The following is a 22,482-nucleotide window of genomic DNA, read 5'->3' as shown; positions in this document are numbered from 1 at the left end:
GTGTGTGTGTTTATATTTTCAACCCATTGTTGGTTGAATCTCTGGATATAGAACCCAAAGACATGGAAGGCCAAGTGTACTAATCATAATCAATTTAACTAATGTGAAATCATACCATTTACAAAGATGGTTTAGAACAGTATCCTCCACCTGTGTCATCCATGGTATTATTACTTAATAAATGTTCAAATAATAATCGATGCTGGTATTAACTACCTTTGAAAAATGCTGATCCCCTCTTAAAGTGTCATATATTACATAGTATATTAAATGAACTGAGAAATTCTGTAGTAAAATAATTCAATCTTATTCCTCAAGATTTTTCTAGACTTACTTGACTATATAACTCTTTTTTTCATAAAATATGTCTTAACAGGTGTCAGACTAGAAATCTTTACAGAGCAGTTTGAAAAATGTTGGTTGAGGATCTCAACCTACCATATCACCCACTTCACCCTGGCACACATATGTGCACACACAAACACACGTATCAGTATCATAATTGCTCCTTTTGGAGGCACTGACTTTTCTCTTTCTAATATAGCTCTCCAAAACTAGCTTCCTCTCACCATCAAAACATGTTTATCCTGTGTATACATTCCTAGTATCCTGCTTTGTCTGCTAACAGGCAAGTTATCTAATCAACTAGTTGAAAATCTGAAGGTAAAAATGAGAGCTCTGGAATGAGAATGCCTAGATTTAAACTTGAGTTTCATAATTTATGAGCAGCATGATCTTGGGCAAGTTACTTGACCTCACTAAGCCTTAACTTTCTGCTCTATAAATTAAGCATGATAATGGTGCATATTTCATTAAGTCACTGTGATATTTAAATGAGATGATGCATACAGAAATTTGTCTGACAGGAAGTAAGCGTTCAAAAATATTAAAAAATAAACAAATATATACATGAATTATACCAGATAATCTCATTTGAAGAATTTCTCCTTCTGCTTTAGAAATATAAGCCTGTTGCATAAATCCTTCAGGGGAAGACTGTGAGCCTTGATACCAGACTGCACCAAACTATTTGGTCCCAACAGCCCAGCTCCGTCTCATGCCTCTCTCTTTTCTGACTGTCTGTGCCAGTCTTAATGAATCTCTTTCAGCTATTAAAACAGGGCTACACTTTGTTGTTTGCACCTGCTGTTCCCTCTGCCTGAAACACTCTTCCTCATTACTGCTTTGTTTTGACACAATCAGGATTGTGGCTTAAATAATACTTCCTCTAAGGAGCTTTCCTGATACCACCTCCCCACTAGACTAGTTTAGTCACTCCATGTGTTTCCCCTATGATAACATTCCTCACACTTGACTGTAACATTATCTGCTTCCTCAGCCTTACCTCAAGGACTGACTCTGTGTGTTTTTCTCTCTGTCTCCCATTTATCACAGAACAGAACATACTGGTGGTTTTATGAATACAGAGCTGGTACAGGAATCCTCACTGAGCCCTCCAGTCTCATCCTCCACTTTGCACATACCACATAGGCCTGTCTTCCACATGTAAGCCTTATGCAACCCTAACAGGGGAAGCCCTTATGATATCTGAGAAAAGCTTTGTTCATGAGCCAGGTAAAACAGAGCTTAGAATCTGATGTATTATAAATTACCTTAAAGAAAATAATGAAGCATGACTTTTGTTTATTACAAAGTTAATTTTGCCACAAAGGTAATGGGATTTCCATTTTGAGGCTGCAGCTTAGAGAAGTAAATCAACTTTTCCATAATCACACAACAAGTAAATGGCAGAGCTGGAATCTAAATCTTAGACTTCACAACTCCTAAGCAAGCTCCCTTCAATTTTCACAACACCATCCTGTCTGCTTTAGATGCCATGCCAATCAAAAATAGGATACCCAGAAAAAGTTCTGATTATAGACATCTCAAGACATACGGGGTGCAGCATTGCCAGCAGACCAGTGCCAAGCAGCATCCTTAGATACGAGAGATTAGCACCACATGCAAGCAGCAGTCTCCTCCGGGATGAGTTCTTAGCAGGCATAGGAATTCTCCGTTCCACAGGGCCCTTTCAGCATGACAATTTGGAAGAATGGGAAAAGCGCAGACTTTGAATCAGTCAATCTTCAATTTTAATCATTGTCCTGCTACTTTAATGTTGTGTGACTGTGGCCGGGTCACTTGCCCTTTCTGAATCTCAAAATTTTTATCTATTAAGTAGGCATAATTAAACCTATTTGTCAAGAATAGTTTGAGGATCCAGTAACAACATGAGTAAAACTGCCTAACACAGCTCTGGAGCCCATCAGCTACTCCTTCTGTTCCCTTCTCTTTGACCAGTGGTTTCCGTTAAGAGAAAGCTGTCCTCTTGAGCAACAACTACCTTTCCCTATGGAAAATCTCCCTATTCGTTGATGCCATCATAGGTGCTGAGGTTGACAAAGGAACTCAGTGGATCCCTTTTCCAATTTGGTTTTGGATCCATGAACCAGAGATAATATGCAGTTCTATGCAAAGAGAACACATTGGAAGCCCATGTGCTCTGATGTGGGATAAAGCTGGGCCATACTATCTGAAGGGGCCTCCAGATTGTGAAACTCAACCCTGTTCATCCTCCCCACAAATATCCTGGTGGCTGTGTGGTCCTGGACAACTATGATTATAGCATTAATACTTCTCTGGCCCCAGACCTCCCAAGGCCATCTGAAAACCAAACTCCTGGTAAAGATCAAATGGAAGGGACATTAAGTTTGAGCCCAGAAGTTGGAAATGTGAGGGTTGGTAGAGACCCAAAAAAAGGAACAATTGGGAGCTTCTCTCATTTAATGCTCTTTCTGCTGAAGGAGTATCTTTGTCACTGCAGTTCTCCAGGGGAACTCTAACAAAGTCTCTGTAAAGGAATCTGGCTCCACACATGGGCTGCCTATTGATTTCATCAGTAATTATTTAAAGGGTTCAATTAAGGATAAGAAGGAAAGCAAAGCAAAGCTATGTCTAAACAGTGGGAAAACCCAGATCCAAAAAATGTGAAGCTGGAAATTTTCAGCCCTTCTAAAACATGATAAGTATCAGAGTATAGGAGAGGCAATCAATTATGTCATTAGGACAGCTCACAAAAGGAGAAAGAGAAGAAAAGAAACATGGAAAATTATTGGCAAGAGCATGAAGACAGGGCCTAACAAAGATGGTGCTTTCTCAGTCCTTCAGGAATATACCACATCTTTTCCCCTCAATATTCATATCTTCCTCATTTTTAAAAATGTTACAGCCAACCAATTTCTATTGACTTTCATTATTCTTTTATTTATTTAAAATGTGTGCCTGGATATTAGTTTTAGACCCTGTGTTAGACAGGTGGGAAAAAAAGGTGAACAAAAATAGATACAGTCTTGCTCTGAGAAGATTCAACATTTAATTGGGAAGATAGACATTAATGGAATAATCGCCTTCATTAATGTTTGATTACCAGCTGATACATACGTGTTCGGAAGGAAGAGGATTTGGTGATATGACAGGGAAATTGACCTACACTGGATAGGGGCACCATTGAAAGCTTCCATAAGGAACTGACTCATGAGTTGATGTCAAAAATGTGAATAATTGAGCAAAAGTATATCAAAAGAAGAATGTATGAAGAAGCTATTGGGTGATGTACCAAATTACAGGAAGACTGGAGGGAGGAATAAACTCAGAAAATTTCAGGAATTGAGAGAAGCTGGCAGCAGAAACTCTCCTGGACTTGCTGCCAAGCACATAGCCACTTCTGCTCCATGATGTGGCTGCTGAGGTCAGTAATTAAGTCTCATTGTCCCTTGTCTTTCTGTCATTAATTCAAGATACAAAGTCTGGAGTAGCAACTCCAAGCTGTACAAAGCTGGGTCAGGTGTCCAAGAGGTAGGCTTCCCTGCTTTTGAGTCACATAATGGGAGTTATCAAAACTAGGAAGAGGAGTAGAACACTGAATGACAGGAAAAGAAGAAGAAAGCGTCTACCATGGGGGACAGGGGGAGACAGGCCTGGCAGAGAGTGAGAACTGCATCACAGTAGTTCTTGCCTAAGTATAGAGACACAGAGAAATAGAAGAGGCTGAAATCTAGGCAGTCATATTGTTTCAGTCCTTGCAAAGCTCCTAAGATTTGGGTCTTTACCTTGAGGTAATAAGAAACCACTGATGACTTTATTAGCAGAGGAAAGACATATTCCATTGCATTTTGGAAAGATAATTCAAAGTACAGGAGAGAGAACAGACAATGGGGGCACAAGAACACATGGAGAGCAGTGTAGTAGATACGCTGATGTGTATCCCAGGTCCCCACTTCAGCACTGAGGCACATCTTTCCAGCTACAGAACAGTTGGCTGCTGACAATCCACAGTTAAATCCCTCTTTGAGAATAACCCTTGGCTTTAAAGAAGCTGCCAAAGGGAGGCTATGTCCCTCCCTGGAGACAGCTGGCATCAGATGACTAATCAGAAGTGCTACAAAGGCTTTATTTGAGGCGGCTCTGAAGGGCTATCTGTGCTCCAGAGCTCCCCGTGGGATCAGCTGAGATCTCATCACATTTGCATTTGAGGTCTCATCACTCTCATCTGAATCACAGTTTCACTTCTCCTCCTGCCCAATCCTGCTACCCTCACTTCTCATTACTCGTGACTCCTGAAACAGTCTTCAGTAATCTTTCTGTGTGCAAATCTCCATCTCAATGGTTTTTTCCTCAAGAGTCTTGACCCAAGACAGCATGACAATTGGAAGACTCCAGGAGCCTAGCAATGAAAACAGGGTAGCCTCGACTATGGCAGAAGTGAACACTGGGGAGAAAAGTATGCTGATTAAACTTTTCAAGGCCCAAGGGCCTGAGAATCATATGAGAGAAGGCACCATTTGCAGAGTCAAGGAAAGAAGCTTACCCCTTCCTAGATTAGATGCTTCCAACTTCCCTAGAGGTTGAATGGAAGAGAACAGTCATTCCTTCACACACTGGCCCAAACACAATTTCAAACCTTATCCCCGCTCTAATAACCACTAATGCTCCTGCTGCCGTCGGCATCTGCCATAGTATGTGATGTGCTGGGAGCTGGCTGCCTCCGGAGCTCAAACTCTTAAGACTGGAGCAGCTGTTCCAGCTCTAGCTCTCCTGTCTGATTCTTTGTAACCATGTCACTAAATTTCCAACAGTCAGTTCACTTTATGGCCTTTTTCCCCCTTCTCTCTTTGTAATGCTGCTGCTGCCCAGTGCAGAGGCTGCCAAGAGGCTCGATTCCAAACACAGGGCTTTTAAAAGGTGACAGATGAGATGATGTCATGGCATGGAAGGTAAAAAGCCCCTTTCTTCCTCCAGAGTGGTTTAGTCAATAAAATTAATATACCTGTTTAAAATTTAAAATAAAGACAAGATGGTTCAATTTTTCAATAAAGAAGTTTGGCAGGAAGGAAGGGAGTTATTAGCATGCTGATCAGGTTAAGGGGGAATCCAAATGTAGACAGATCATCCTGAAGCCACACTGAAGGGCCCCACCTCTTCCCCTCCCTCTGCTGGTTGCAGAAGGAGCTGCCACCATGCAGCTTTAGCCAAGGGACAAATGGGCAGGCAGAGGAGGAGCTGGTGGAAGCTGTGGGCATTGCACAGTTGACCCACTTGAGCCATTAAGAGCAGTGACCAATTCAGAACCACTCTCAAAAGATATTCCAGGGCTTAGCAATGACAGTCCCCCCTCAGCCTCCCCCTCTGTTGCTGTGGTGCAGCTCTTTCTGCCATTTGTGGCAACCACCAAACAGATGAACTTTGCAAAGCTTCATGTATTCCTGGCAGCTCTTCTGCAGTGCTTCGGTCTCTTGCTCTTTCTCCCCAACTGGTTACAGATGGATCAGCTTTTCCTCCATAGCCAGAATGGCAGAACCGAGTCCCAAAGGGGCAATTTCATTATCTCACCCTCTGCTTCCACCTTCCAGTCTCCCCATGACTCACTGTTCAAAACAATGACTATAGCTCTCCACTGGAGGATGGCATTGACATTGAATCTGTATTCAAAGTTGGAGAAACTTGAAAAATTCCAAAGATCTGTAAGGACTTTCCAAAGGACCTGCTCACTCCTAATAACCCATGTTTCACCAGGATATAATGCTTGCAAGACTATAAGATTCTGTTTTACAAAGTGCTCTCTGCTCTCACATACATCATCACAAGTGATACATGTATTATTATCCCATTTTCTAGATAAGAAAACTGATGATCACGGGGAAGGTGTGTAGAGTAAGAACATTTTTTGCGACTAGTCTGTGCATTAGAAGCTATGTGGAAGCTTTACCCCATAACCCAACTAAGTCTTCACAATCAGCCCTGCAAGGTAGGAAATTATATCCCATTTAAAATAAGGAAATGGAGACAGTATTTACTAGATCACCAAAATCACATAACCGGCCTCGGATTTGTAGTTGGGCCAGGTTACTTTCAAATGCTCCCCTGTCCTGGCTGCAGGTTTACTTCATTTTCCTGGCAGATGGATAAATCTGTCCCTTCATTCCTCAGCTGCCCTTCCAAGTTGGAATGTCTAACAAATTCTCTCCCCAGTGAACATATTTTTGTGCACTGGTTAAAAACCACAAAATGCCTTTAATATACCTGGAAAGACAAGTTACTCACACCACAATTCTCATCTTCATTCAGCATCAAAACAGGGAATAAATCCAATAGTGTCATCACCATCATTGCCACCTCCATTACCTCATCATTATCATCATCATCATTATCTTCATCAAATCCCGTCTTTGGAGCTCCTTCAAGCACTTCGCCTTCCTTAGCAGGCATTTTTTAGAGGACAAAACAGACACACTACATGCTTCTGAGTTGCATTTTGTGGTAATGGTCAGCGAGAATTTAGTCTCTAGAGCTAGTGGAAATGAATGAACATTTAGGATCAGTGACTTAGGAAAATTCAATGGTTGAAAACAGTAATAGGAATCTGTTTACAAGACAACCTTCATACATAGCATAAAATGAATATGCCTCTCAATAAAGGAATTAATTAACATTTAACTACTGAGCATTTTCTATCTATTAACTAAACATCTCTACAAATGGCTTGTGGAATGGACAATTTATTCCCATCCTTTGGGTTTTCAACACTAATGGTGGAAGTGAGACAGGAAAATGCTTGATGCATCAGCAAAACAACCATTCAGTCAAGGTTCAGAGGAGTTCTGTAAGGATGTAACAATACAGAGCTGGATGTATCCCTTTCTCCACAGTCCCCCTCACCACCCCCACATTCACTCTGCAGAACAGAAGGACTTCCAGGAAATGTCAACAAGTGCCTGGCATTCCAAACAAGGCCAGTTGCATTCCCAACACCTAGCACAGTTCCTGCTGCATCACACACGTATAATACATATGTGTTAATTAATTAATAACCAAACTCACCTCTTCTAATTGTTCTGATAAAAAGTCTCTTTGCCAACATTATTTCTCATTGTATATTGCAATTTTCACTTTTTTTCCACCCAAAATAAAAGCAACTCTGAAAAGTATGTCATAGAATCAATAGTAATCACTTTCCTATTTTCAATCTTTTCATATCATTAGCAATCTGAAAATAGAGGCAATTACTTAGTATTTGTTCCACCTTTTCGAAGCCCCAAAGCACATATTTTTCCTTTATCTCCAATGCTGCTTGTTATCGGTTTTCTTTTCCCCAACTCACTGTGAGTTGGAAAACACGGATCCTTCCTGGTGGCATCCTTGGTTACTTGCTCAGGAGCAGGTTCTTAGTGAGTGCTTAATGAAAGCTTTTTATTTTTGAACGGAATCAAACACAGCTTGTTCTCTAGAAACCTAAAATGTTTATTTGGGGCATTCGAGATGCAGTCCTTCCCAGAAACAGAGAGCTGGCCTCACACTGTGGACTGACCCTTTCCTCCAGAGGTGGCAGAGATTCTGCTCATCCCATCATTAGTGAGTCAAGGGCGAGGGAGAGCCAACTCTGAAATCCATTCTTCTGGGTTTTAAGAACCTAAGTGATAACCCTCCAAGCTGAGTTAATGAAGCCTATGCCTTAGGGATGACTTACATGCACTGTGTAGCCAAAACACAAAAATAAGGCCATTCACGAGGCTCCACAGTTTGGTGGGGAAGAGTGAGGTCTGGAAAGCGGGGCGAGGGAACTGATTAGCACCATTTTCATTAACTTATAGAAAACCATTAGTGTTCAACTTATGGACAAAAAAATTCCCTCTTGGCCAAACTAATTCATTTTCCAGGTCGGGCTTTCCTGTGGGTGTCTGAGTGCATGTGTGCTGGGATGTGTGGGAGTCATTCTTTTTTCTGCTGCATGGTTGATATGTGCATGTGTCTGGGATTCATTACATGACTGAAAATGTAAGCAGCTGGAAATTCATGGGACACAAAGGCAGAGCTCATTACCAGGAACATTAGAGACAGGGCCCAGGGGAGGTAAATTGTATGATGATAAATTCATAGAATTATTTGGCCTTTGACCCTGCTGACCACCCTCTTAGACATAATTCTTTCTACTTTGAGCTTTTACCACCCCAAAGTTTGTTGGATCTCTTCTTGTCACTCAGCTCCCTTCGTATTCAAATCATAGATCTCAACCCATCTGAAGAATATGAATATATCCCAAATTATTTCTATAGCACCATCTTTGTCTAACTACCTAATTTCATTGGATGACCTCAATCACCCCCATTATGTTCCAAAATGCAATTCCCAAATTATATCTCCAGTTCTGACCTCCTTCCAGGCTCCAGACTTATTATGTAAGCTCTCAGAGTCATTTATTCTCTTGTTTCTATGTCAGCTGACGGCACGAGCACACAGTCAGTTTCTTAAGATGAGGCCTCAGATCTGTCTTCCATTCTTCTTGCCTGTATCCTCACTCTCAATCTGTAGCCAAGTGAAACTGATTTTCTACTATGAATTATGTTTTTGTCTAAAAACTGCTCATCATATTCCAGGTCCTGCTTTAAGAGCTTTACAACTCTGTGAGGAAGGCACTATACCTGTCTCCATATTAGAGGAAAAGAAATGGAGACATTGAGAGGTTAAATAACTTGCTCAATGTTACACAGTTCAAAAATGACAGCGCTGGGAAAACCCAGGCAGCTGGGTTCAGCATCCCTGTTCTTGAATCCTGTACTCTGCTGCGCCTACATATCCAATTCCACTGCCTGGTCAAGTCACTGTCTTTCAATTAACAGCCATCTCTTCATCTTCTTCCTGCACAGCCGATTTTTCTTTCTAAATCACGAGCCTCTTTTCTAATATATCTAATCTAATCTGACTTAAGTAGATCTGATAGCTACTAATTAAAATCCAAACTTTCCAGAACCTCTGAGGCCCTTCAGAATATGTCCCTGACTCACCCTCAACCTCATGTCCTGCTACTCTTCTTTTCCAAACACCTTGCCTCTGTCCCCTCCTCCTTCTGGTCTTTCTTTCATAATAATTATGCTAGCATCGAAGTATCGAGTGTCTAGGATGTACCAGTCTTTGTAATAGGCACTTTATATATTTGTTCTCTCATTATCATAGCAACCCTACGACATAAGTATTTATCATATCTTCTCTTTGCCAGTGAGGAAACTTGCAATCTGAAAAATTAAAACTAAACTAAACCCTCTTTGGAAGCGAATGGTGTAGGTGGGATTTGAATATAGATTCTGAACACTTTTACACTGTTGATGGGAATGTAAAAGAGTTCAATTATTATGGAAGACAGAATGGTAATTCCTCAAGGATCTACAATCAGAAAAACCACTGACCCAGCTGTCTCATTACTGGTTATATACCCAAAGGAATATAAATAATCTACTGTAAAGGCACACACACACATATGTTTATTGCAGCACTATTTACAATAGCAAAAACATAAAACCAACCCAAATGTTCATCAATGATAGATTGGATAAAGAAAATGTGATTCATATATACCATGGAATACTATGCAGCCATAAAAAGGAATGAGATCATGTCCTTTGCAGGGACATGGCTGGAAGCCATTATATTCAGCAAACTATCACAGGAACAGAAAACCAACCACTGAGTGTTCTCACTCATAAGTAGGAGTTGAACACTGAGAACACATGGACACAGAGAGGGAAGCACACACACTAGGACCTGGTGTGGGATAGTGGGTGAGGGGAGGGAAATTAGAGGACGGGTCAATAGGTGCAGCAAACCACCATGGCACACATACACTTACGTAACAAACCTACGTGTTCTGCACATGTTTCCCATTTTTCATAAAGAAAAAGTAAAACAGATTCCAAATTCACATCACTTTTCCTATTCAACCAATCAACAAATGTATGTGAAAATATACAAATAAATCTGAGAGGTATTTTCTGGGTTGCAAATGTGCCATTTGACAATATTGCTGTGCATGTACCTGGGAAATGCTCTTCGGAGTTCCTTAGGACACTCACAAAAGGTAGTGGTAGGGATGCGGAGTGGAGAGAGCACTACGGAGGTAAGGCTGACCTGATCAGGGAGGGCCAGTGCTCCAGGCCACCTGGCTGCACTCAACTCAAATAATCAGGAACACCAATCCCAAAGAAGCATTAGCTAATCATCATCAGGAAACAAACAAACAAACAAGTGAGTTGCCCATCATATAGCCTGAGCCTTGTAGCTTAAATGAAGGGATGGAAGATTCATCCGATTCCTAGCTTGGCAGCCAGAAACAAGTAAAGATGGTTTTGTTAGAAGTTCCCCTCAAGTTTTCTTTGGCTCCTGCTGTGCAAAGGAAGGAGAACACCTGGCTTCCACCAATTGTGCAAACTATACCCACATCATAAAGTAAAGGGAAGTAAGAGAGAGAGCCTCATAAAGCGTATGCTGAGCTGCTGAGCCTCCTGCTGCCTCCCTCCTCACTCAGACAAGTTATCCACATCGCCATACTAGAGGGCACTCTGCCTTCTAGCAGCCAAAGGTGTGTGCTTGGCCCCTGCGTTTGGGGATTATGCGGTCCACACACAAGATCTTTTCTCATCCCGATGCAGGTCACCCCAGTTTATATTTTCTAGCAGGGTACAGGGTATTATAGCAGAGGAGACTTTGGAATCCTTCTTCTTGCCAAGTACAGGAAATAAATGTCTTTCTCCCTAACTATCATGTCAACTTTTTGCCTGAATCTCAATTCCCTATAAGGGGATGAAGAGAAACAATTACATGTGGTGAAAAGCTCACCTCAGGGCTCCATACTTTGAATCTGAAAGTGAGAGTCCCATTTCTCCCAGTGTTGACGTCTATCCTCGGATAAAACCTCCCTGATCACTTATTGCCCTGGCCACAGTCCTTTAATCAGGACTGCTAATTAGAAAAAGTGACTAGAGGTAAAGGAAGATGTTTTATTTCATTTAGGCTGTTATAATAAAATGTCATAAACTGAGTGGCTTATAAACAAAGAAATTTATTTCTCACAAATCTGGAAGCTGGGAAGTCCAAGATCAAGGAAGACACGTGTCTGATGAGGACCTGCTTTCTGACTCAAAGAAGATGAATTATTGCAAAATCCTTAAATGGTAGAAGAGGAAAGCTGTCTGAGTTTTCTTTTATGAGGACTCCAATGACCTCTCAAAGGTCCTACCTCCAGATACCATCACTTTGGGTGGTTAAGATTTCAACATTTGAATTTGGAAGGAACACAAACATTCAAACAATAGCAGAGGAGAATGAGTGAGCTTAACAGATGCTAGCTAGCTATATGTTAGGCAAGTTAGTTTGGTTGGGGGGATAGTTTTGTAATACATCTTCTTAATCTTTACAGTTGGCCAATGAAGTCAACGGCACAATCCAATTTCACAGATAAAACTGAGGACCGGGGAGACTAAAGAACATGTCTGGGTGCAGCACAGATATGAATAACAGAACGAGAATTCAAATAGAAAAATAATTCCAAAGGCCATGCTTTAGGCTAGAGGTTAGCAAACTATGGCCAGCGGGTCAAACACAGCTTACCACTTGATTTCGTGCCAATGTTTTCTTAAACTGCCTCGCCCATTTGTTCATGTAATTGCCTATGCTTGTTTTATACCACAGCAGTAGAGTTGCATAGTTGTGCCAGAGACTCTATGACCCACAAAGCCTAAAATATTTATCCTGTGGCCTTTTACAAAAGGTTTGCCACACTCTGTTTTAGGCAAATGTGATTTGAGGCACAAAGAAAAGCCCTGACTTCAAACTTTTTCACAGTAATGCCTAAAATTTTACTTCTACTCCTTTGAGATCAGTAATGTCCTATGGCCCTATCAAATTTGAGGCATTGAAGCAGAAATGTACATCCACATCATAATTTATGAATACCTTAAACAGTAATAGGGTCTAGGGCTTGGAGGGGATTGAGGGTTCTGGGAGATGAATTTCAGAACTTCTCATCTGTACAACTGGCAAAGAGGAGGTTTGGGCTGTTTAAAGGACTGTATCGCTAAATACTGTGACATGTTTGGCCTCAAGCAACTTTGCTGTAGGACTGAACTTAACTGAGCAAAACACAGCTGGGCACCCCTTCCCATTTCATAAGAGTGTCATGGAGCAGCATTGAGAATTCAGCGGAGCTCTGGCTCCTGGATCAATGCTATTCCAGGATCTCCAGATCCAACAGCAATGAAAACGTGGTGGAGAACTAGTAGATTCCCTGCTCCCCTCGCATCTCAGGGGAATTTCTCAGAGACCTTAGAACAGATTCATAGCTAGGAACAGCATCTCTGTGGAATTTCCTGGAAATGAAGCTGAGCACTTCTTGCACAGCTGGTAAAGCAGCAAGAAGACACAAGGATAATCTGAGAGTATGCTTTAGGAATTACTGGGAATACTTTGAACAGGGAAACTATGTAAACTTGGATTTCTAGCCTTTTAAGATTTAGAAACTGAGGCTCAGTGCCACTGAAACTAGGTTTTTTATGTTAATCAAGCCATACTTGTACTCACACGCTGACAGAGCTAAAGGGCTTTGACTTTCGTATCAGTCAGCTGTAGCAATGAAGATTATACCACCACCACTGCCCTCCAGGAGTTAGAAAGTAAATTATTTTCAAGGCACTTAGCATTTTTTTTTCTCTATGAGGTGGCTCTGACAGCTAGGTTAAGCATCTCTCCACTCACTATGCAGCTATAAAAATGGGACCTGTAATTCTCCGTTGCCCTACCAACAAATCAAAACAACTCCAACATGTGTAACCCAAGCTGTCCTCCCTCCTGCGTCTTGTCTCTTTCTTACAGTAGTGCAACAGTTACAGCTTCTGTAGCTAATTAGATCTTAATTTTAATCCCAGACATTATCTTTAATGGTTATGTCATGTCAACTTGAACAATTTATTTAGCTCCTCCAAATGGCTATTTCTTAATTTAAAAGTTGGGTGATAAAATATCTGCATCACAATGAGACAGAGTATGTAAATTGTGTTGCATGGTGTCTTCTGGTTGCTCAGTAATACATTTTCTGCTCAAAATACCAGAATGAATCATTGGTCTGATGTGAAGGAGCCACGGGTCATCCTCCTCTTTATTCACGCAAATCTTCCTTCTGACTACCTCTAACCCATTTCAGTTATCAGGGCTGGGTCAGTGACTGGTAGGGTTCCATGTCATCTCCCTGCTGTTTCTGTCTTCTTACCTGTCTCTTCCATTTCCTGGGTTCCTTCTCTATCTTTTTTTTTTTTTCTCAGAATTTTAAGAGGGAGGATTTACTCATAAACCAGCAAATGCACTATCTATAAAATGACATCATGATAGACTTCAATAGTCTTAGATTTACACATAAGGCAAAAAATAAAAAATAAAATCATCAAGTATCAGGCATCGACAGTAACTCACAGGTGATACTGACACTCGGGATGGTCAGAAGACACTTACAGCCCCTGTGTTCTCCTTTTTCACATGTGGTTAGTTCCTTGATGATGATAATGGTGGTTGTAATGATGAGGTTGGTGTGGCAACCATATGTTAAATATCTGTTATATATCACATATTGTATTTGTCCTTTACATAGGGAGTCTTAATCCTCTACAACTCTGTATGATGGCTATGATGTTCACTTTATAAGAGGGCACTGGAGTTGACTTGCCCAACTGCTCATAAGCAGCTGAGAAAGAATCCAAATTTAGTTCTGACTCTAAAATCCACGCTCTTTCCTCTCTGTAACACTGCCTCTTACATGTAGGCTTACCACAAATTTGTTCCTGTTTCATTTGCCCTCCCTTCCTCCTTTATTTCTTCACTCTTATTTCTTTCCTCGAAAAAAAATTTTTTAAACCTTATATTTTTTGTTTCCCTTTCTTCCTAAGAAACACATTTGAGAAATCATTTTTAACAATATCAAATCATTTTTGTTGGCGCTCTGCAAAAATGATAGTGGTGTCACACCAGGCACTCTGAAAGGCTGGTATATTACAGAGGAAAACTGCTCAAACTGCAGCTTCATGCTGTGGTGCTGTTCACAACTACTTCTTAATCTGCTACCCTGGGGCTATGAATGACAACCTGTAAAAGTTCTTAGAAAGTTAAAGCTAGGAGGGAAAAAGACATCTAAATTCACATTCACTTATTTATCCAATGTATATTAAACTTGAACTATCTGTGAGACTCTGTACCAGGCACTGGGTATAAAATGGTAGTCAAGCCTTAGTACCTGCCCTCATGAAGCATATAATCTAATGTGAGAATACAAACAAGTGGCCCGGCGCGGTGGCTCATGCCTGTAATCCCAGCACTTTGGGAGGCCAAGGAAGTAGATCATGAGATCAAGGCCATCCTGGCCAACATGGTGAAACTCCATTTCTACTAAAGATACAAAAATTAGCTGGGTGTGGTGGCATGCACCTGTATTCCCAGCTACTTAGGATACTGAGGCAGGAAAATTGCTTGAACCAAGGAGGTGGAGGTTGCAGTGAACTGACATCGTGCCACTGCACTACAGCCTGGCGAAAGAGTGAGACTCTGTCTCAAAAAAAAATACAAACAACTAAACTGTAATTAATTTGTATCTTGTATCTTGATTGGGTATCAAGATAGATTCATGGAGGGTGCTATGAGAGAAAAGGAAACATCTCAGACACAGAACCTGAGTCAGTGGCATAATCTCTTAGGATGACATTTAAATTGAAGATAAGTTCACATTAGTCAAGTATACTGGACAGCTTCCTTTTAATTGCCCCAAGTTTTTGTCATTTGCTGAATAACAAACTAACTCAGGAGAAATTGGGAGATGAAATAGGGCTCTCAACTCATAAAAATAAGCTGATAATCCAGCTCACCAAGCTGAGCTCATCATAACCTGATTTGCTATGGATTGTAAGAGTCTGGGGTTCAAGGAGGCTGGAGAACACAAACACTGTCTCCACATATCAAGAGCTGTCTTCCAGCTTAGTCATAGAATTTGCAGCATCCCCAATGCCATCATGGGCTGAAAGTTCCAGGCCACCATTATAAATCTTGGTTCTGGTGCATAAGAAACTGAATGGAGGGTATCACAAACATGTTATATGGGGAAAAGTGATGACATAGAGAAATAACAAATCAAAGCCCACACAATGTTCAATTGAAATCCAAAATACAGATCAAAATGAATATGAAGTTAGACAACATTAAAGGAAGAAGTCTCTCTGCCCCTCAACAATGAACTACATAATCATAAATTTACTCTGGAAATAAATATTTTAAAAGACATTTGACAAAGAATTATAATAAACATGCTTAAGATGCTCAAAGAGATAAATGAAGAAATAAAAACTGTTAACATTTACAAATTTTAAAAGTACAAATGGATATAAAATAAAAGCAATCAGAAGTCTTAGAAATAATGCATGTAGTCAATGATATTTAAAAAGTCAACATATGTAATAAATTAAAGATTGACAGAGTCAAAGAATTAGTGAAATAGAAAATAGCACTGAGAAATTCATCCATTTCCTTGTCTAAGGATACAAGGAAATAAAAGGTAAAAAAGTAATTAAAAGATAGGAAGAAAGTTTAAGAGACTCTAACATATATCTACCAGAGTTCTAGCAGGAAATAATTATTTTACACACACACATACACACACACACAAACACAGTTTTATACACATACACATATATATGAGATAATTTTCCAAAATTGAAGCATCCTAAGTTATCAGATTTGAAGTATGCTTTAGGTGACAAGAACAATATATAAAATAAATCTATATCTAGGCCCATTATAATAAAACATAGATCATCAAGAGTAAAAAGAAAAACTTAAAAGTTATTGGAGAGGTTCTAGCTAACCCTAGCATAAAAGCAGCTTCCTGAATCCTAAACTCTACATATTTGACCAAAATGTCTTAAGCTCAATAAGAAACTCAAAACCAACACAAACCATCTCTTCAAAATTACTAGAAGATAGATAACACCACAAACCTGTAAGTAGGGGAAAACCCCACCAAATTCCAATGGCGCTCCCATGGCCACTGCAACTTTGTAGGTTTAGAGGGGGGTAAGTTGCCTTTGGGATCTTCAGGGTAAAAAAGAGAGGAATGCCTAAGGCTTAAGATAAAACCCAGATAAAAATAACTACCAGAAAGAGAATGTGCAAGGTCTAGGACTTGGTAGTTTATAGTACTGAAAACAGAAAAAGCTTGAAAGTGAGTGAAACCAGAAGTTCTACTGATATCTCTAAAAAGCATTTTTGGGGGAGAAGGCAGAAAAAGACAGCTACCCTCTTAAAGATGAGGCATTAAAGCAACATTAAAAAATGGAAAGAAAAAGTTAAGCATCCCGCATAAAGAAAAGGGGAATACAAGTTACACCAACTCCTACCCTCAATGATTATCCACTAAAGAAACTGCACTTCACTATTCTAGCACAAGAAAGTAGTCTTCAGTAGAAAGCCCTGTCACTGAAATGCCTTGGAATATTATAAAAACAAGGCCTCAGACAAAGTGTATATAGAACAAATGTTAAAAAAAAAAAAGTGAGAATCTGAATTCATACAGCTCAAGAAAAGTGATCATGAGATAAAACTAGAATCTTATATTCAAAATTTAATTTTCTTAATCATTTGTAGATATTAAAATACCTAAAGTCAGAAATTTAAAAAGGAAGAATAAAGGCAAAAAGTAACTTGAAAAATGCAATAAATCATGGTTGCACTTCAGAAAGAAATTAAAGAAAAAAAATCTCAAAAATGAAAACAAAAATTACAAAGTACAGAAAAATAAAATTAAGTTATGAGAGTCACTGAATAAAGACAAAAAGAACAACAAAGAATGAACATGAAAAAATGGAGTAAAATGAGTTACAGAGAAAATGGTTGAAAAAGAAAGCAAAGAAAATCCAATATATGTATAATTGGAGTCACTTAAAGGGTACTCTCTCTATATATATGATATATATAAATGTATATATGTTATATACATATAATACATACATTGTGTGTGTGTGTGTGTGTGTGTGTGTGTGTGTGTAAAATTATTTCAGAAACTTTTCCAGAAATAAGAGAAAAAGAAAATCTACATATTGAAAGGGTTCACCTTATACCTGGGAAAACTGACCTGGAATGATCAACTCTGAGACAGAGTCTAATGAAACTGAGGACTTAACTAATTATGATAAAGGTAACAAAACTGCACACGTATCCAATTTCTCAAGCAGAAACCTACAAAGAAAAACAAGAGTTAACAGTAATTTCAAAAAACTCGAGGAGAGAAAGCAGGAGCCAAGGATTGTATATGAAACTAAGCTCTTCTGCAAGCAACAAAGCTACAGAAAGACAACTATAAATGTACAAGAATTCAGGAAAATACTCTTCTTAGAAATGCTCTTCTTAGAAGCATTTTCTAAAGTGTTTACTAGAGGACAAGCTCCACGCAATCAAGAGACGACTAGAAAAATTTAACAAAATAACTAATAGTGAGAGATTAATACATTTAATCAAAGATTCAAGACTAAAATGGGGGGAGGCATGAATGAGAAAATAGTATGTAAACATTCTATGTTCTGATAAAGTGTAAAAATGTAACTGAATATGAGAAAAAGAGAGAAAGAAAAAATTAAAATTGAATAATTGATCATTTAATAGGAAATAGGAGTCAAATGGTATCATTTAAAATGAGCGAACAGTAGTAAAAAGTAGAAAAAAAAAAGGGCACCATAAAATGTATAGACACAAAACTAATCATTACATTAAATATACAAACCTTTCTAAATACTAAAAGACATTTATTAAGAGAACAAAGAATGATAACAAAGATTCTGTTGCATAAAGTAATATGACAGTGTTGAGACTGAATATTTTAGTCACATCAACAAATGTAACTAGGCTTAATTTGAATTTTCTTTTCTTTATTTGAGACAAGGTCTCTCTCTGTCTCCCAGGCTGGAGTGCAGTGGCACATCACTACTCACTGCAGCCTTGATCTCCCAGACTCAGCAATCCTTTCACCTCAACCTCCTAAGTAGTTGGGATTACACATCATCATGCCTGGGCTAATTTTATGTTTGTTTTTGTAGAGACAGGATTTCACTATGTTGTCTGGGCTGGTCTCAAATTCCTGGGCTCAAGCTATCCTCTCACATCAGCCTACCAAAGTGCTAGGATTACAAGTATGAGCCACTGCACCTGGCCTGAGTTTACTATTAAAAGAAAATGATTTCAAATTGACTCATAAGTAAAGTCCAACTCTGTGCTGTACAAGAGAAAATCTAAAACAATATAACTCAAAGAGGTTTAAAATAAATGGATAGAAAAAGAGATTTAAGGGTAACAGAAAAAAGGAGACCAAGGTGGCAATCCTAATATCAAAGTAGAATTCAAGGAAAAAACCATGAATGAGACAAAATATATTTTATAACATTAAAAGCCAAAATTTACAATTTTATATGTGTGTGTGTGCATATATATATATATATATATATGTGTGTGTGTGTGTGTGTGTGTGTGTGTGTGTATCACAGACATATATACATATATGTATATCTCAAACAACCACCTATCTAAAGCAAAACTACAGGAGATGCAAAAGAAATAGAAAAAACCACAGAATAATAGGAGACTTCAACACGTTCTCAGTATAAAACAAGTTTAAGTTTACAATATTTAGGTAATGTTTTAGCAGACTGAAAGAATGCAATCAATAGTGTAGATCTTAAAAATACATATATAAAAACTCACCCTGATAATAAAAAATGTAACTTCTCAAGAACAGCAAGCATTCACAATAATTGATCATACATTATTTTGCAAAGACAATGTTGGTAACTCTCATAAAGTAGAAAAATCACAAAAATACTCTCTGATCACAATGTACTATATCTAGAAATTTACATTGACACTAAACACCAAAATAGGCTTTCACCAGAAAACAAATTTCAGCTGAACAGTTTTTTAGTGAAAGGGAAAATACAAACAGATATTAAAGAATTTCTATAAAATAATGCTAATAAAAACCATATATCAGAATCGATATTTTTACAAATGATGATTAAAATAAAATCCATAGCTTTGAAAACTTTATCAATAAAATCTAAAAATGAAAATGAAAATAAATTAAATCCAGCTCAGAAATTAGAAAAGGACAACAAAGAAAACTAAAGGAAAGTGCAAAGAAAGAAATAATAAATTTAAAATGAAAAGTTAATGAGTTAGAGAAAAAAACAAATTAAATAAAAATTTTAGTTTTTAAAACTGTATCAGCAAACTAGACAACTTGCTAGCCAATTCAATTTTAAAAAAAGAGAAAATATAGAAATACAGAATGAGAAATGACAAGGGATAATATGAATACAGAGGAAGATTTTATATCATGAAATTAATTTGCATATGTGTAAAAATATTAGAGATCTAGATGAAATGCATAATTTTCTATGAATATTTAATTTACCAAATTTACTTGGTAGAAATAGAAAGATTAAATGGTCAATTTCTGAGGAAGAATGGCAAAAGCTATGAAGGAGCTATCCAACAAAAAAGCACAAGTCCAGGTGGTTTCATAAGGGAAATGTTACTAAAGCTTGGCAGTCACCAGGTACGACTAATGGTATATCCATTGTCTCAGAGAACAGAATATGGAAGAGAACTTTCAAATTCCTTAATAAAGCAATTGTAATATTTATATCTAAACTTGATAAAAGTAGCACCATAAAGAGAAAATTACAGACTAATATACCATAGGACTATTGAGGCACAAACCCTAAATAAAACATTTTCAAGCAAACTTCAACAGCACATACTGAATACACCATGACCAAGCAGAATTTATGTTAGGAATGCAAGAATTATGCATTATTAAGAAACTGATTAAAAGAATTCAACAGATTAATAGGTTTAAAAAGAAAAATGTTATAATTATCTTCAAATATGTTGAAAAGGCATTTAACAAAGTGAAACACCTATCTAAATAAAAATACTTAAGATTGTAGGAATGGATATCATTTTCTTACCTTAATAAAATATATACAGATACCTCAGTCCTAAAGCAAACATCCTACTTAACGGAGAACCATTAGAGATGTTCTAACTAGAGTGAGGAACAAGGCTAGGATGATCCTTATCCCTATTACATCTGATAATATATTGGGGATATTAGCCCCTAAAACTAGAGAAGAGCAAAAAGTTAAAATTATAAGAATCCGAAAAGAAGTAAAACAATTGCTATTTGCAGATAAAATTATGATATGCCTGAAAACCCTTAGAGAATATGATAAAATAAGTCAACTGTTTTTTAAATCAGCAAACAAAAATGCTATAAAATTAACATCTAAAAATTAGTAGCCTCCATATACACAAATAATAATCAAGCAAATGCTATATAATGGAAAAGAAAACCCTATTTATAATAGCAAATGCATAAAATAAACTTAGTAAGAAATATAGAAAACCTATATGAAGAAAACTTTAAAAAGGCAAAAACTACAGTTGAACAAATGGGAAGATATTATTTATTTGAGTATAGGAAATCAGGTTTGGACTGAGTGTGCAATGTCCCCCGAAAATTGTATGTTGACACCCTAATTACCAAGGTGATGGTATTTGGAGGAGAGACCTTTGGGAGGTGGTTAGGGTTACAGGAGGTCAGGAGCCCTCTGATGAGTAGGTCCTTACAAAAAGAGGAAGAGACATGAGATTTCCCTCCCTCCTTGTATGAGGGAAAGGCTGTGTGAGAAAATTACCAGGAAGCATGCCCTCCCCAAGAACCTGACCATGCTGGCACCCAGATCTTGACCTTCCAGCCTCCAAAACATGAGGAATAAATACTTGTTGAAGCCACCCATTCTATGGCAATTTGTTATAGCAGCCAAACTAAGACAGTATCTCAGTTGAGCAATCCCAGTTGAAGGCACATGGAATAGAAGCAACCCTTCCCACAAAGCCCTACCCAAATTGCAGACTTGTACCCAGATCTGGATTTCTAAATGCCATTCCCCACCAGAAGGAACCATGGCTTCTTAGAGAAATGGCTGATTCCTGAGCTGGGGCAAACAAAGTAAAGATGAGCCTAAAATATATTGTTATGCCAGAAAGTGAAGGAATAATAAAAATTATAAAAGCAGAAATATGTTATAAGAACACATAAGACACCTGGAAAAAGCTCCAACTGGCCAAATTTGGGAGATTTGATTATTGAAGTAAACAAGGACAGCAATAGATTACAACCTATTAATAAAATTGAACTCATTAATCCACACTATAAATAAATAAGCAAGCAAATAAACAAATACATTAAGAGAAAATTCATTCCTATAAGAGAATGCTGACTTATAAAAACATAAGAAAAAAGTATAAATTTTGAAAACCACCTTTTTGCAATCATCATAGTAAGAATTGATCCAAGCTAGAATAATCATAGTTGTTAAATATAGGGAACAGAAGAGTCTGATGGGAAGAGGGTACATCCCAATGTATGTCCCCATATTCAATTATTAAGTTTAAAAAATTACTATTACGTTTTAGATAAACTGAACAATGCCTAAATCAAATGATCAAAATTAACATCATCTATAAAGGAGAAACAGACATGGTGTCACTTCATAATACCTTGACAATAACATAGTATCATTTATCTAGTAGTGCTTTCAAAAGTGAAAACCTTGATTCTAAACATGAGGAAATGTTAGAGAAATCACATTTAGGGACATATAAAGCAATACCTGATCCTAAACTGGAACTTACAAAGGAAAACCAAAATTGCTTTCCATAAAAAAATACTATTGGGAAAATCAAGAAAAGTGGAATAGGAAGTGTAGATAAAAGTAATTGGTGTTAAATTTCCTGAACGTAATGGCAAAGTCACTTCTGAAGAGCAGAATATGAGACCGGATCCATATTCTCAAAGATTCTCTATTCTAATTGAGAAACAAAAACTATCACATGAAACAATCAAAGAATAATACAAAAAATTGGTGGCAAATTATTGCAACAGAAAGCGATGAACTCAATCAGTGATTTAAGAAGTCTTCACAGAAGAGATGACATGTAGACGCAGCCTGGAAGGAGGGGTTGGTTTGAGGTAAGCAGCAAAGGAAGGACAGGCTATCCTTCGTAGACATAACA

The sequence above is a fragment of the Cebus imitator genome, unplaced genomic scaffold (assembly GCF_001604975.1).
Source record: "Cebus imitator isolate Cc_AM_T3 unplaced genomic scaffold, Cebus_imitator-1.0 Scaffold364, whole genome shotgun sequence".
NCBI lineage: Eukaryota > Metazoa > Chordata > Mammalia > Primates > Cebidae > Cebus > Cebus imitator.
This window is presented reverse-complemented; position numbering follows the sequence as displayed.